A 14,066-nucleotide genomic window follows, 5' to 3' on the forward strand; every position below is an offset into this window, starting at 1 on the left:
ATAGTATAAGGGCCCTTAAAGCAGTAATGACAGTAATGTCCCTGTTGCAGATCTGATATTCTTCACTGGCATGTAGGAGTTCATTACCTGTCATTCAGTAAGGTGCGGTAACAAGCAATAGGTTCCTTCTAAAGAAAACTAAAGGTGTCTAGGCACAGTGGTCAAAGCAAGTTTAGTAAGGGATTTATAAGGTATAGATGTCTGTGCAAAGTGTCCCAGTGGAACCATGATAAAGGATTTGTAAAGGTTGGGCGATTGCTCGCTCATCAACAACCAGGCCGATATGATGTCTTCCAGACAGTAGCTCGTGCAGTGACACTTATGCAGTGGATATGCCATCTCGATTTCCCTATATGAAGCTTGGTACCAGGGCCAGAACAAGGGGTGGGCAGAAGGGACGGATGCCCTGGGCAGAGCAATTTATTGTAGGAAGGGGGCGCAGCAGTGGCATACTAACTGGGTGCCATACATTAGGTGCCATCCTCCCCTGTATGAAGCAGTGAGAGCGGGACAGGCTTGGTAGTGCAGCGGCAATGTGACACGCTGACAGCGATGGGAGAGCTCTGGCGGACTGACCCATAGTCACAGTTCTGTGCCTCTCACTCTCTGTTAAATTCTAACAGCCCAGTGAGTACAACTCTCCCCTCCACAGAAATGGAAGAAGCTGCATCGTCTCCGCCCCCTCCCTCCCCTCTGTGTTCTGTGTCCCGTCCATGCTCCGGCAAGCCCTGCCTCTGAAAGGAATGTGGGAGCGGGAACATTTAAACAAGTAGCCACCGACGGAACTAGTGTGAGCAACCTGGGAACATCCAAGTGAGTTATCAGCACTGTCCCTGTGTCCAGACTCAAATCACATGCGATGTCTGTGCAATGCAAATTCAGCCATACAAACTGTATGGCTGAAATCGCATTTGCACCAAAACGGTGCAGGAACCTTTTTTTGGTCTGCACTGGAATCAGATTGAATGGGTGTTCACACCTATGAAATCCGATTCCTACACCATTTTACAGTTCTCACTGTGATCTGAAAACCGATCTGGGGGGTATCATTAATTTTACATTGACACCCGTAGCAGTTTGCAAAGAGTAGCGTGAACGGCCAGCAAGTGACATTCAATGCAGGAATCCACACTGTGAATCGCGCTGATTCCTGCATCGCATTTATGTGAACCAGGACTTAAGTGGGTTCACACTGATGTGCTGTGGTTCAGTTGCGGTGCTGGTGTATACAGTTTTCCTGCATTTAACTCCATTTTCATTACAGTCCCACAGACTTCTATTAGGTTACACATTTTTGCAACATTTTCTGAAAGCGCACCAAATGTCCTCTATACTGAATCTTTGCTGTGCTTTCAGAAAACACAGTAAAATTACACAAGCTAATAGAAGTCTGTGGGACTGCAGCTAAAAATGGGGATAAACGGCGTATACGCCAGTACTGCGACAAACTCCAGACACCAGTATGAAACCAAAGGCTTCAGGGTGCTGTGTAATGTAAAGGAGTCCAGAGGTGCAGGGGGTTTTGTAACGTAAAGGGGTGCAGAGGTGCAGAGTGCTGTGTAATGTAAAGGGGTCCAGAGGTGCAGGGGGTTTTGTAATGTAAAGGGGTCCAGAGGGGCAGGGTGCTGTGTAATGTAAAGGGGTCCAGAGGTGCAGGGGGTTTTGTAATGTAAAGGGGTCCAGAGGGGCAGGGGGTTTTGTAATGTAAAGGGGTGCAGAGGTGCAGGGTGCTGTGTAATGTAAAGGGGTCCACAGGTTCAGGGTGCTGTGTAATATAAAGGGGTCCAGAGGTGCAGGGAGTTGTGTAATGTAAAGGAGTCCAGAGGTGCAGGGTGATGTGTAATGTAAAGGGGTCCAGAGGTGCAGGGGGTTTTGCAATGTAAAGAGGTCCAAGGGCGCTGTGTAATGTAAAGGGGTCCAGGGGTGCAGGGAGTTGTGTAATGTAAAGGAGTCCAGATGTGCAGGGTGTTGTGTAATGTAAAGGGGTCCAGAGGTTCAGGGGGTCTTGTAATGTAAAGGGGTCCAGAGGTGCAGGGTGCTGTGTAATGTAAAGGGGTCCAAAGGTGCAGGGTGCTGTGTAATATAAAGGGGTGCAGGGAGTTGTGTAATGTAAAGGGGTCCAGAGGTGCAGGGAGTTGTGTAATTTAAAGGGGTCCAGAGGTGCAGGGTGCTGTGTAATGTAAAGGGGTGCAGAGGTGCAGGGTGCTGTGTAATATAAAGGGGTCCAGAGGTGCAGGGAGTTGTGTAATGTAAAGGGGTCCAGAGGTGCAGGGGGTTTTGTAATGTAAAGGGGTGCAGAGGTGCAGGGTGATGTGTAATGTAAAGGGGTCCAGAGGTGCAGGGAGTTGTGTAATGTAAAGGAGTCCGGAGGAGCAGGGTGCTGTGTAATGTAAAGGGGTCCAGAGGTGCAGGGTGCTGTGTAATGTAAAGGGGTCCAGAGGTGCAGGGAGTTGTGTAATGTAAAGGAATCCAGAGGTGCAGGGTGCTGTGTAATGTAAAGGGGTCCAGAGGTGCAGAGTGCTGTGTAATGTAAAGGGGTCCAGAGGTGTAGGGGGTTTTGTAATGTAAAGGGGTCCAGAGGTGCAGGGTGCTGTGTAAAGTAAAGGGGTCCAGAGGTGCAGGGGGTTTTGTAACGGAAAGGGGTGCAGAGGTGCAGAGTGCTGTGTAATGTAAAGGGGTCCATAGGTGTGGTGAACTCACAATTTAACCATTTGCCGACACATATATGTACATATACTGCGACGGGACTGCAGCTACAGTATTATATTGTTGTATTGTAGTGTTGTATTGTTTTAAGTGTTTTCTGGCTTTGAAAGGACACTGACTCTTTCTTTATACCCGGGGGAGGGAGGCGCAGTTTGCCATCTTCGCCCTGGGCACCAGATGGCCTTGTCCCAGCACTGCTTGGTACACTGACTGGCAGACGACCAGAATGATGCTGGATGGATGTATGATGACAAAACAGCAGAGCTAGGCCCCTCTGGTACAAGTTTGAAGGTGGTGCACCGCGTGGTAGGCCGCGACCCCTCTCTCCATGCACGTAGCAGTGGTCTCCAACCTTTTTGGCCCCGTGGACTGGCGTTGTGGAATAAACGTGTGTCAAGGCCCGGGTGGGGTTTATGCGGCTTTTTGCAGGCAATTTGTCAGGGAAATGGCTGGTGTTAGCACTTCAATCATCACAGCACCATGGCTGATATGGTGTCAGGATGATTGAAGCACATTATTTCTATCATTACATTGTAATATAAAATGAAATACTTACTCTCACCATAATGCAGAATCTGCCACCAGATGCAGAGTGTCACTTGCCACCTTACCTGCCACCAGATTTGGATTTATACTTTCCACGTCGCCTGCCTCCAAATGCAGTTTGTCACTTGCCACGTCACCTGCCACCAGATGTGGATTGTCACTTGCCTTGTTGCCTGCAACCAGATGTGGATTGCCACCTGCCACCAGATGTGGTTTGTCATTTGCCACATCACCTCCTGCCAGATGTGGATTGCCACCTGCCACCAGATGTGGTTTGCCACCTGCCATCAGATGTGGTAAACAGACTAACTGTACAGCCGCTGACATGTTTCACACCGAACACGGTGCTTAGTCATAGCAAGGCTCCTGACAGGGACTGAGGTACTCACTATCCCACCTAGTCGAAACCAGGCAGACCCCTTTCTCTGGGAGGTCTGCCGAAAACAGACCAACCCCAAGTACTAGGTGGGGCTTCCCCAAAGGGAAACCCCATGAGAGAGGGCGAATAAAGCCAGAAGGCCATATCCACCCCCTCCCAAGACTTTGAGGGCAGGTCCAATGACCTACACCCTACTAATCGTGCACTGAAAGTATACTGTGCAAAAAGTGCCAAACACATAAAAAAGGGGACAATAAAAGGGGGTAAGTGCAAAGTGCCATGGTGAAATACCACGGCAGGCCCTTCGGCCAGGAATCAAAAAGTATGATAGTGCAGTGACCATTTGGCAAAAAACTCAAAGTGTACCCCATACACAATGAGAACTATGGCACCCCTGGACTGCCACTCCAGGGGCACATACACCACAGGCTTCTTTCAAAGCCCGGCCCCCGGCCAGAGCAGTGCAGCCCCATCCCTACCAGGAGAGCTTGGGGATAGCCTTGCCTACAACTAGGGGCAAGCCTTGTGCACAAGGCCAGAATCAACCCTCGAGAAAAAAAAGATACTTTCACCGTTCCCACATAATTACATCAAGGAAATACTAACTGGCCCCCCCAAATTGGTGAAGGGGGTCAGAGTTATTTCCCTAATGACTGATAAGAACAGATACTACACTTGTCTTAGCCAAAAGGCTGAGAAGTGATGCTACTTATCAATGGTAAAACTGAAAGCGGGATGATACACACAACCGCCTCAATGAAATTAACATCATGTCAGTGGTCCCCCCATCACCATAGATTCCTCACATCATGGCAGCCAAGGCGAAAGCGCCGTACCCTGTTTAGGAAACACTGCATTAGACAACCTGCGTGCCAGTGAACAATAGCGTGCTATAGTCATCATTTGTTTTCAAATTTTGCACTCAGTTATAAGGCTAATGGTAAGTTAAACTTATTAGTTAATATATTAACTGGAGCACACACTAATCATGTTTATATTTAGATCACCCCCAATGCATGCTCCTTCACACCTCAGATCAGCCCCAATTACTGCGCCTTCACACTTCAGATCAGCATCAATTCTGGCACCTTCATACCTCAGACTACGCCCAATTCATGCACCTTCAGACCTCAGATCATGCCTAGTTCATGCACTTTCATACCTCAGATCATGCCCAGTTCATGCACCTTTATACCTCAGAACACTCTGAATTCCTGCACCATCCTGCAAACCTTGCACCTTTAGTTTCCAGATTATCCCCAATTCCTGCACTATCATACCTCAGGTCAGTCCCAATTCCTGCACCTTCAGACATCAGATCAGCCCTTATTCCTTTAACTTCAGACCTCAGATCAGCCCTGATGCCTGCACCTTCAGACCGCAGATGAGCCCAGATTGCTGCACTTTCAGGCCCCAGATCAGGCCCGATTCCTGCACCTTCAGACCCCTGGTCTTCCCCAATTCCTGCACTTTCAAGCATCAGGTCAGCTTTAATTCCTGCACCTGCAGACCTCAGATCAGCCCTGAGTCCTGCACCTTCAGAACCCAAATCAGCCTCAATTCCTGCACTTTCATACATCAGATCAACCCCAATCCTTGCACATGCAGACTTAAGATCAGTCCCAATTCCTGCACCTTCAGGCCTCAGATCAGCCCCTTTATACTTCAGATCATGCACAGTTCACGCACCTTTGCACCTCAGAACAGTCTGAATTCCTGCACCATCCTTCACTAGAGCAGTCCCAAACTCTGCACCTTTAGTTTCCAGATTATCCCTAATTCCTGCACAAACCTACCTCAGGTCAGTCCCAATTCCTGCACCTTCAGACCTCAGATCAGCCCTGATTCCTGCACCTTCAGAACTCAGATCAGGCCCGATTCCTGCATCTTCAGAACCCAAATCTGCCTCCTGCACTATCAAACATCAGGTCAGCTTCAATTCCTGCACCTGCAGACCTCAGATCAGCCCAGAGTCTTGCACCTTCAGAACCCAAATCTGCCTCAATTCCTACACTTTCATACATGAGATCAACCCCAATCCTTGCACATGTAGACTTAAGATCAGCCCCAATTCCTGTACCTTCAGGCCTCAGATCAGCCCCAATTCTTGCACCATTGTACCTGAGATCAGCTGCAATTCCTGCACTTTCAGTCCTGTGATTTGCCACCGTTCCTGCACCACTTTCATACATCTGGCCACCCCTCCCCCCCCCCCGTTTCTGCAGCTGCAAACCTTAAATCATACCCAATTCCTGCACTCTAAGGTCAGCCCCAATTCCGGAATATTCAGACCTCAAATCAGCCCCAAGTCCTGCACCTTAAGGCACCAAATCTTCCCTAATTCCTGCAGTTTTACACATTAGCTCAGCCCCAATACCTGCACTTTCAGACCTCAGATCAGCCCAAGTCTCTGCACCTTCAGACCTCAGATCAACCCCAATTCCTGTACCTTCAGACCCCAGATCAGCTTCAATGAATGGACTTTAGGTCTCAGATCATCTCCAATTTTTGGACCTTCAGACTCCTGATCAGTCAAAATTCCTGCACATTCAGATCTTAAATCAGCTCCAGTTCCTGTACATTCAAAGCTCAGATTAGCCTCAATGATATAATTGGCAAAATATAAGTAGATTAAACGTCAACTTTATTTATTCTTTGTCTGCGTAAATGGGGCCTGACAGTGAGTGTGTACTTTGGATATGTACCTTGTGCTAAAGGCTGTCCCTCTCATCTCACAAAGTTGGGAGAAAATGTTGGGAAATTCAGAGTCTGACTTATCATTGAGACAGAACAAGTCAGCAGATGTGATTTCAACTGTTAGCTGCTGTGACAATAGGAGGTGAATGGTTCTACATACTCTGTACTGCAATATGTGTTGCACTATACAAAAAAGATATATACAGTTGTGCTCATAAGTTTACATACCCTGGCAGAATTTATGATTTCTTGGCCATGTTGCAGAGAATATGAATAACACAAAAACATTTCTTTCACTCATGGTTAGTGTTTGTCTGAAGCCATTTATTGTCAATCAACTGTGTTTACTCTTTTTAAATCATAATGGCAACAGAAACTACCCAAATGGCCCTGATCAAAAGTTTACATACCCTCGTGATTTTGGCCTGATAACATGCAAACAAGTTGACACAAAGGGTTTTGAATGGCTATTAAAGGTAATTATCCTCACCTGCGAACTGTTTGCTTGTAATTAGCGTGTGTGTATAAAAGGTCACTGAGTTTCTGACAGACCCTTGCATCTTTCATCCAGTGCTGATGTTTCTGGATTCTGAGTCATGGGGAAAGCAAAAGAATTGTCAAAGGATCTGTGGGAAAAGGTAGTTGAACTGTATAAAACCGGAAAGCAATAAAAAATATATATCTAAGGAATTGAGAATGACAATCAGCAGTGTTCAAACTCTAATCAAGAAGTGGAAAATGAGGGGTTCGGTTGAAAAACAATCACGGTCAGGTAGACCAACTAAAATTTCAGCCACAATTGCCAGGAAAATTGTTCTGGATGCAAAGAAAAACCCACAAATAACTTCAGGTGAAATACAGGACTCTCTGAAAACATGTGGTGTGGTTGTTTCAAGACGCACAATAAGGAGGCACTTGAAGAAAGATGGGCTGCATGGTCGAGTCACAGAAGACATTACTACGCAAATGCCAAAAATTATCCCGCTTACATTGGCCAGACAGAGACAAGCCTCAAACCTTCTGCCACAAAGTCATTTGGAGTAATGAGTAATTGAGCTTTTTGGCCACAACCATAAACGCTTCATTTAGAGAAGAGTCAACAAGGCCTATGATGAAAGGTTCACCATTCCTACTGTGAAATACGGAGGTGGATCGCTGATGTTTTGGGGATGTGTGAGCTACAAAGGCACAGGAGATTTGGTCAAAATTGATGGCAAGATGAATGCAGTATGTTATCAAAAAATACTGGAGAAACATTTGCATTCATCAGCCAGGAAGCTGTGCATGGGACGTATTTGGACATTCCAACATGACAATGATCCAAAACGCCAGCCCAAGTCGACCTGTCATTGGCCACAGCAGAATAAAGTGAAGGTTCTGGAGAGGCCATCTCAGTCTCTTGACCTCAATATCATTGAGCCACTTTGAGGAGATCTCAAATGTGCAGATCATGCAAGACAGCCCAAGAATTTACCAGAACTGGGGGCTTTTTGCCAAGAGGAATGGGCAGCTTTACCATCTGAGAAGATAAAGAGCCTCATCCACAAATACCACAAAAGACTTCAAGCTGTCATTGATGTTAGGGGGCAATACACAGTATTAAGAACTGGGACATGGAAACATTTGATCAGGGTCATTTGGGTACTTTTTGTTGCCATTATGATTTAAAAAGAGTAAACACAGTTGATTGTATAATAAATGGCTTCAGCCAAACACTAACCACGAGTGAAAGAAAAGTTTTTGTGTTATCATTCATATTCTCAGAAAAATGGACAAGAAATCATAAATTTTGCCAGGGTATGTAAACTTATGAGCACAACTGTATATATACATACTGTGTGTGTGTGTGTGTGTGTGTGTATATATATATATATATATATATATATATATATATATATATAAATGCAGCACACAAAGCCCAGTGAATGATACCAAAACGCTAACTGTCATGGACCACCAACTCTTGACCCAGCCGTTAAAAGGACAAAAGAAGGTCAGACCCCCTATCTGTCTTCCCCAGCATTGTATGGCTGGAGGGGTCAGTGACAAGGACAGCGGCGGGAAGGGGGAGACCATCCATAGCAGACAATTTCTGCTTATTCATCCCTGTCATCTGCTGCTAAATTACTTCTTTTACATTTGTAATCCCTCACATTCTGCAATGCTCCAGCAGCTCTAAACATTCCCTCCCTATCTATCCTATCCTATATTACTGGGAGGTTTAGCTGTTTCACAATTGATTAGTTCCTCATTTAACAAAATAATAAAAAAAAACTGAGAAAGAGCAGGCCGTGGAATTTACAAATATGCATATACCAGTACAGAAATTTTGATATTTGACATTCATGCACATTTTCTCTGCATCCTATTGCTCTATGTTAGCTGCCATTTTAGATATGCTTTTACGCTACATCATATAAGACATTTTAGACTAGTGATGGTCATAAACAATCGTGCAAGCTGAACTAAATGTCACCATGTGTTTTTGAATAGATTAGCTCATGTATCATCAGGTCCATCTAGTGGCCAAAATGAGGTATAGTTTTCTAAAATACCTCAATGAGAAAATATAGCTCATTTTGGCCACTAGATGGAGCTGATGATCAAGGAGGTAATCTATTTCTAAACCATATGATGAATGTTAGAATGTAAACTAACGTGGATAGGTTGTCACAATACAGAGCACTTCATCCCTGGGTTATGGAAACAGATAGAGCAAATAGGATGGGACTATACTGGCAGGGACCACAGAACGGGTTGGTTCAGATATTAGCAAGAGATCCTGTGGCCTGCGTGTGTCCCTGCATGTCTCCAGCTGGAGACATGCAGGGAAATACACAGCCCACAGGATCTGCTGCAGTTTAATACCTGAACCAACCCGCTGTGGTCCCTGCCCCTGCTGTCATTCAATTACACATCTTAATTTAATCTAGTCCCTATCTGCTTCCCGTGGCCACCTGAAGGCTTTGCAGTGGATTCAGCACTTCATCATTCATTGAATAAAATTGTGACTATTGTTCTAAGTGTTATATCAGGAATACAGGAAGGCGGAGACCCCAAGCCTATAACAACCCCTGAAGAAGCCCAATACATAGAGCTAAACACGTCGGGATTCAATTCTATGCCGCTATAAACAGTTTACGGACCACGTTTATGGGTTTAAGCCTATGTGGAAGTGCAGTCGCTGTAAATCTAAGGGGTAGATCTGAAATGAGGGGAAGCTCTGCTGACTTTATCATCCAATAATGTGCAAGCTAAAATGCTGTTTTTTATTTTCCTTGCATGACCCCCCCCCCCCCCCGGATCCACAGCGACTTTACTTCCAAGTGTACTTGCAGTGCAAAGTGGATTTTCCTTTAGTAAATAACCCCCTATGTCTTTTTGATATGACTTTTTAAACTGTTTTGTTAATAAATTTTGAAGATTTTATCATAATATTATTTCTTGGTTTGATTTGTGCAGTATAGTTCCATACTACCTGCTCTATTTGTTTCCATATGATGAATGTTAATTCAGTTTGCATGTTTCTGATATTTGTGTAACAAATGTTTTATAAGTAGGCCTTAAAGACTGCTAGAGCATAGATCACTGCTATTACAGCCTCTTTAAAAATCAATGCTTCCATATCTGTGCCCCCTAAAAAATTACTTGTACCAAATTTGATACTATTCTCAGCAAGGTTCATGATTAGAGATAAAAGAAAATATAATTGAAAAAGAAATGCGCATGAGCTGTGAAAGAAAAGAAGATTTCTGGCCCAAGATTTTTGTTTTTCATAACAACATGAGGTGAAAATTGAAGGCTTGGTTGGTGGAATTTTCTAAATCAATGGTGGCACCATAGGATAACAAAATGCAATAATTTTCGATCAACAAATCGTTCGGAATACGACCCATGTAGAGCCTGTATTAGTAAGTGCCTGGGATGGGAAAACGGACTAGACTACTGTCAACAGGGGCCCTGAGGCCTTGTAAAAATAAGTGCCATAGGGCTGCATGCAGCATCTGGGCCACAGGTTGTGTGCTTCCAGTTGGTGAAGACCCTTTTCTGTTCCATCACCAGCTCCATACAGACATGGTTTGATGAGTTTGTTGTGGAGGAAGTGTCGTGCTCAAGGCTCTCACCTCAACCCCCCATTGAACACCCATGGGATGAATTAGTAGGTAACACAGCCCCTTGCTGTTCCTCAGATTGTACAGTAATGACATCTTTGAGTGGCATGTTCACTAGATTAGAGCCTGCAGTACAAATAGCAATGAGGATACTCCAAGTGCGGTAACCATAGCAACCAATCAGATTTCACTTGGTTGGAGTTGGATGGGCGAAGGTAAAGTTCTGATTGGTTGTTCTTGTTACTTCATTGTGATCTGCTCCTTGCTGCATAAGCCCCCTTATCATACTGGCTTTCATAGGTGGGAAATTAAAAGGATAGTTCACCTTTACAAAAAACCTGCCTATGCAGGTAAGGGATGTTTGCAGATTAAAACAAACTCTGTAGCTCTGACTAAAGTTGAATAATACCCTTGCTATAGGTGTAGGCCATTGACTTTCCTTATGAAGCATAAATGGAATACTCCCAGACATTGCTAAGTACTTCCAGAAAGTTGCTAAGTGAGGCCTAGTCACTACTCACCTCTACCATCACAGGAGTGAGCTCTTTCTCTGATTCAAACCCCCCTCACATACTCTCTTTCCCCTGATGGAGTAGCTCTGAGCTCAGCGTTTGAGAGCTAACTCCTGTGATGGTAGAGGTGAACAGTGATGACTAGGCCTTACTTAGCAACGTCCTGGGAGTACTTAGCAACATCCTGGGAGTACTTAGCAACGCCCTGGGAGTACTTTGCAATGTCCTGGGAGTACTTAGCAACATCCTGGGAGTACGTAGCAATGACCTGGGAGTACTTAGCAATGTCCTGGGAGTACTTAGCAACGTCCTGGGAGTACGTAGCAATGACCTGGGAGTACTTAGCAATGTCCTGGGAGTACTTAGCAACGTCCTGGGAATACTTAGCAATGTCCAGGGAGTAATTAGTAACATCCTGGGAGTATTGCACTCAGGCTTCATAAGGTATGTAAATGGCCTACACCTATAGCAAGAGCTTTATTCAACTTTAGTCAGAGCTACACAGTTTGTTTTTATCTACAGATGCCCTTTATCTGCACAGGCAGTTTTGTGGTAAAGGTAACCTATCCCTTTAAAGATATTCCCACAGCACCCAACTAAAGCAGGCCCATAATCACAGGCAAGCATCTGCCTGGTTGCTATGACAACAGACTGTTTTCACTTAGGTCACAGATTTAGAAATGAGTCCCAGAGAACGCTCTATGTTGCAGCCTCCAGTTGGGAAGCTACAGGTCTCAGGATGGCTGGGAGGCCACAATGACACTTTTAGATGTTCTACAGCTGGACGGACATGTTACATATACAGCACACCCTTCAATCTCCTTTGATAAGAGTGAGACACGCTGTTTAGCAGAAAGTATCTGAGCGAAGGACAACCTCATGCCCCTCTGCCAAATACACAGACCATGAGGGGTCATTTACACCAGCAGAAGTGCATTGAGTTGGTGTAATGCACACTTTACTGCAACATGCAGCAATGCACTTAAAGTGTAACTTCACCCAAAAAGGGGAAGTTATGCTTTTCTGCTTCCTCTGCAACCAACCCCCACCCTCTCACACAATTTTTTTTTTGGGGGGGGGGATTGGGTACCTAGTTTTGACAGGTACCCTTTCCCACTTTAGCCTAGGCATTCTGAGGGGAGGTTTTTCTAGGTCATGTTAAAAAGTTCTCAGAAAGCTGCAGGAGCATTCACAAAACGCAGCGCAACTTGTGCATGCGCAGTAGGAAGTCAGCTGTGAAGCTGCTAGGACTCATAACTGGCTTACATGTGTAAACGTGCCAGGGACCCGAAGCCTGGTGAAGAACTGGCTCAGGTTAGGACAGTGCTGGACCCTTGGACAGGCTAGTTTCCTTATATTAACCACTTTCCAATGTACTGCAGACAGACGTCTGGTCTAGGCAAAGTGACGTACCCGTACAACGATGTCTACTTCTGGGTTTAGGGCATGTGCATGCTCGCCTTCCGGCTGACACCCGCTGTGAATGTACACAGAGGGAGCCTCTCAGCAAGTCCTGCCCAATGATTCACAGCTGGGATATGCCAATCGGCTATGTATAATCACAGCCCACAGCTATGCGTTGATAATCAACACAGAGCTCTGTAAAGATAGAACGATCTCTCTGTTTCTCATCCCTGCAAACCATTAGTAAAAGCAGCACACTTTACATTACACATAGTTAGGCACACATTTAACCCCTTGCTCGTCCTAGATGTTAACCTCTTCCCAGCCAGTGTCATTAGTAAAGTGACCGTGTTTAATATTATCACTGATCGCTGTTTTAATGTCATTGTTGATGTCAGTGGCAGTTAGTCAGCTCCCCCCAGCATCAGTTAGTGTCAGATTGTATGCCACACTATCGCAGTCCCATTATAAGTTACTGATCACCACTATTATTAGTATAAAAAAAATGAAAAAAATTCCAGAATATATACCATAGTTTGTAGGTGCTAAAACCTTCACGCAAACCAATCAATTATTAGGATTTTTTTTTAATCAAAGACTTGTAGCAGAATACATTTTGGACAACATTTATGAAGAAATTTGATTTTTTTTTTTATTGGATATGTTTTATAGCAGAAAGTAAGAAAAAAAATGGCTTTTTTTCAAACTTTTCGGTCTTTTTTTTCCTTCCATCTACATCACAATTTTGTTATTTGGGTACAGCGTTTGCAATTATCAGTTAAAATATTGCAGCGCTAAATAGAAAAAACTGGCCTGGTTATGAAGGGGGTAAAATCTGTCTGGGCTGAAGTCGTTAAAAGTCATCAGCTACAGCATTTGTAGCTTCTGACTTTTGATTTTTTTTTGGGGGGGGGGGGGGGGACACTGAAGATCCTCTTTAAAATAAGTTACTGCAATGAGGTTGCATTTATTCTGAACCACCCAACACACCTTGCAATGTACAAACATTGCAGTGCAATGCAATTCTTGTCAAAGGCTTGTCAAAGGCAAGCACTAATGTGCCACAAGGTGCACTGCCTAAAAAATGGTGCATGCCCGTCAGCAAGATGCATTGGAGTGCCATTCAAATTAATGGTGTCACATTATGCCAATGCATGTAACGTGTTGTGGTAGGGCATGTAGTAACACATGCAATAGTTTATATGGGTCCTGAAGAATTCATAGGCAAAATGATTGGCTAAACCCACAAGGGCTTTATTTTTCACCATAACCTCTCCTCCTGTAAGCTGGCTTTTCAAAATAACAAATGCAAAAATTTAGGGTTGGAATGAAACATTTTGTGCCAGCAGAACATTTTTGGTAATTAAATATTGTTTTTTTTTTTTATGTATAAATACATCAGATCAAAAAAAGGAACAACTGAAGAGGAAAGAGGGACAAAGGGATTTGGTTCCAAAAGAGGCAGAGTCTAGTTGAAGCCATGACACAAGTCATTACAGCATTTATCCCGAGTGTCATTATGGAGCTGTCCATGGTGCTGACTACACATATACTGTACACAGTGCTGCATGGCTCAACTACAGAGGAGAGCGTCTGCATTTATAGCAGGTCACTGAGGCATAAAGGAATTGCATGGTTCTTCCTATGGGAATTAAATGAGGAATAATCATCCCCCTTCATTGGCTATAGGATGGAAGTGATGATATAAAT

At 44.5% G+C, this 14,066-nt stretch overlaps 1 pseudogene; it reads right to left on the minus strand.

Annotated features, from left to right (window-relative positions):
• Positions 1-4,124: 4,124 nt before the first annotated feature.
• On the minus strand, positions 4,125-4,335 carry LOC143964655 (U2 spliceosomal RNA; annotated as a pseudogene).
• Between the last annotated feature and the right edge of the window lie 9,731 nt (positions 4,336-14,066).

This window comes from Lithobates pipiens, unplaced genomic scaffold (assembly GCF_037356315.1).
Source record: "Lithobates pipiens isolate NorthernLeopardFrog02 unplaced genomic scaffold, aLitPip1_a1.2 Scaffold_8, whole genome shotgun sequence".
NCBI lineage: Eukaryota > Metazoa > Chordata > Amphibia > Anura > Ranidae > Lithobates > Lithobates pipiens.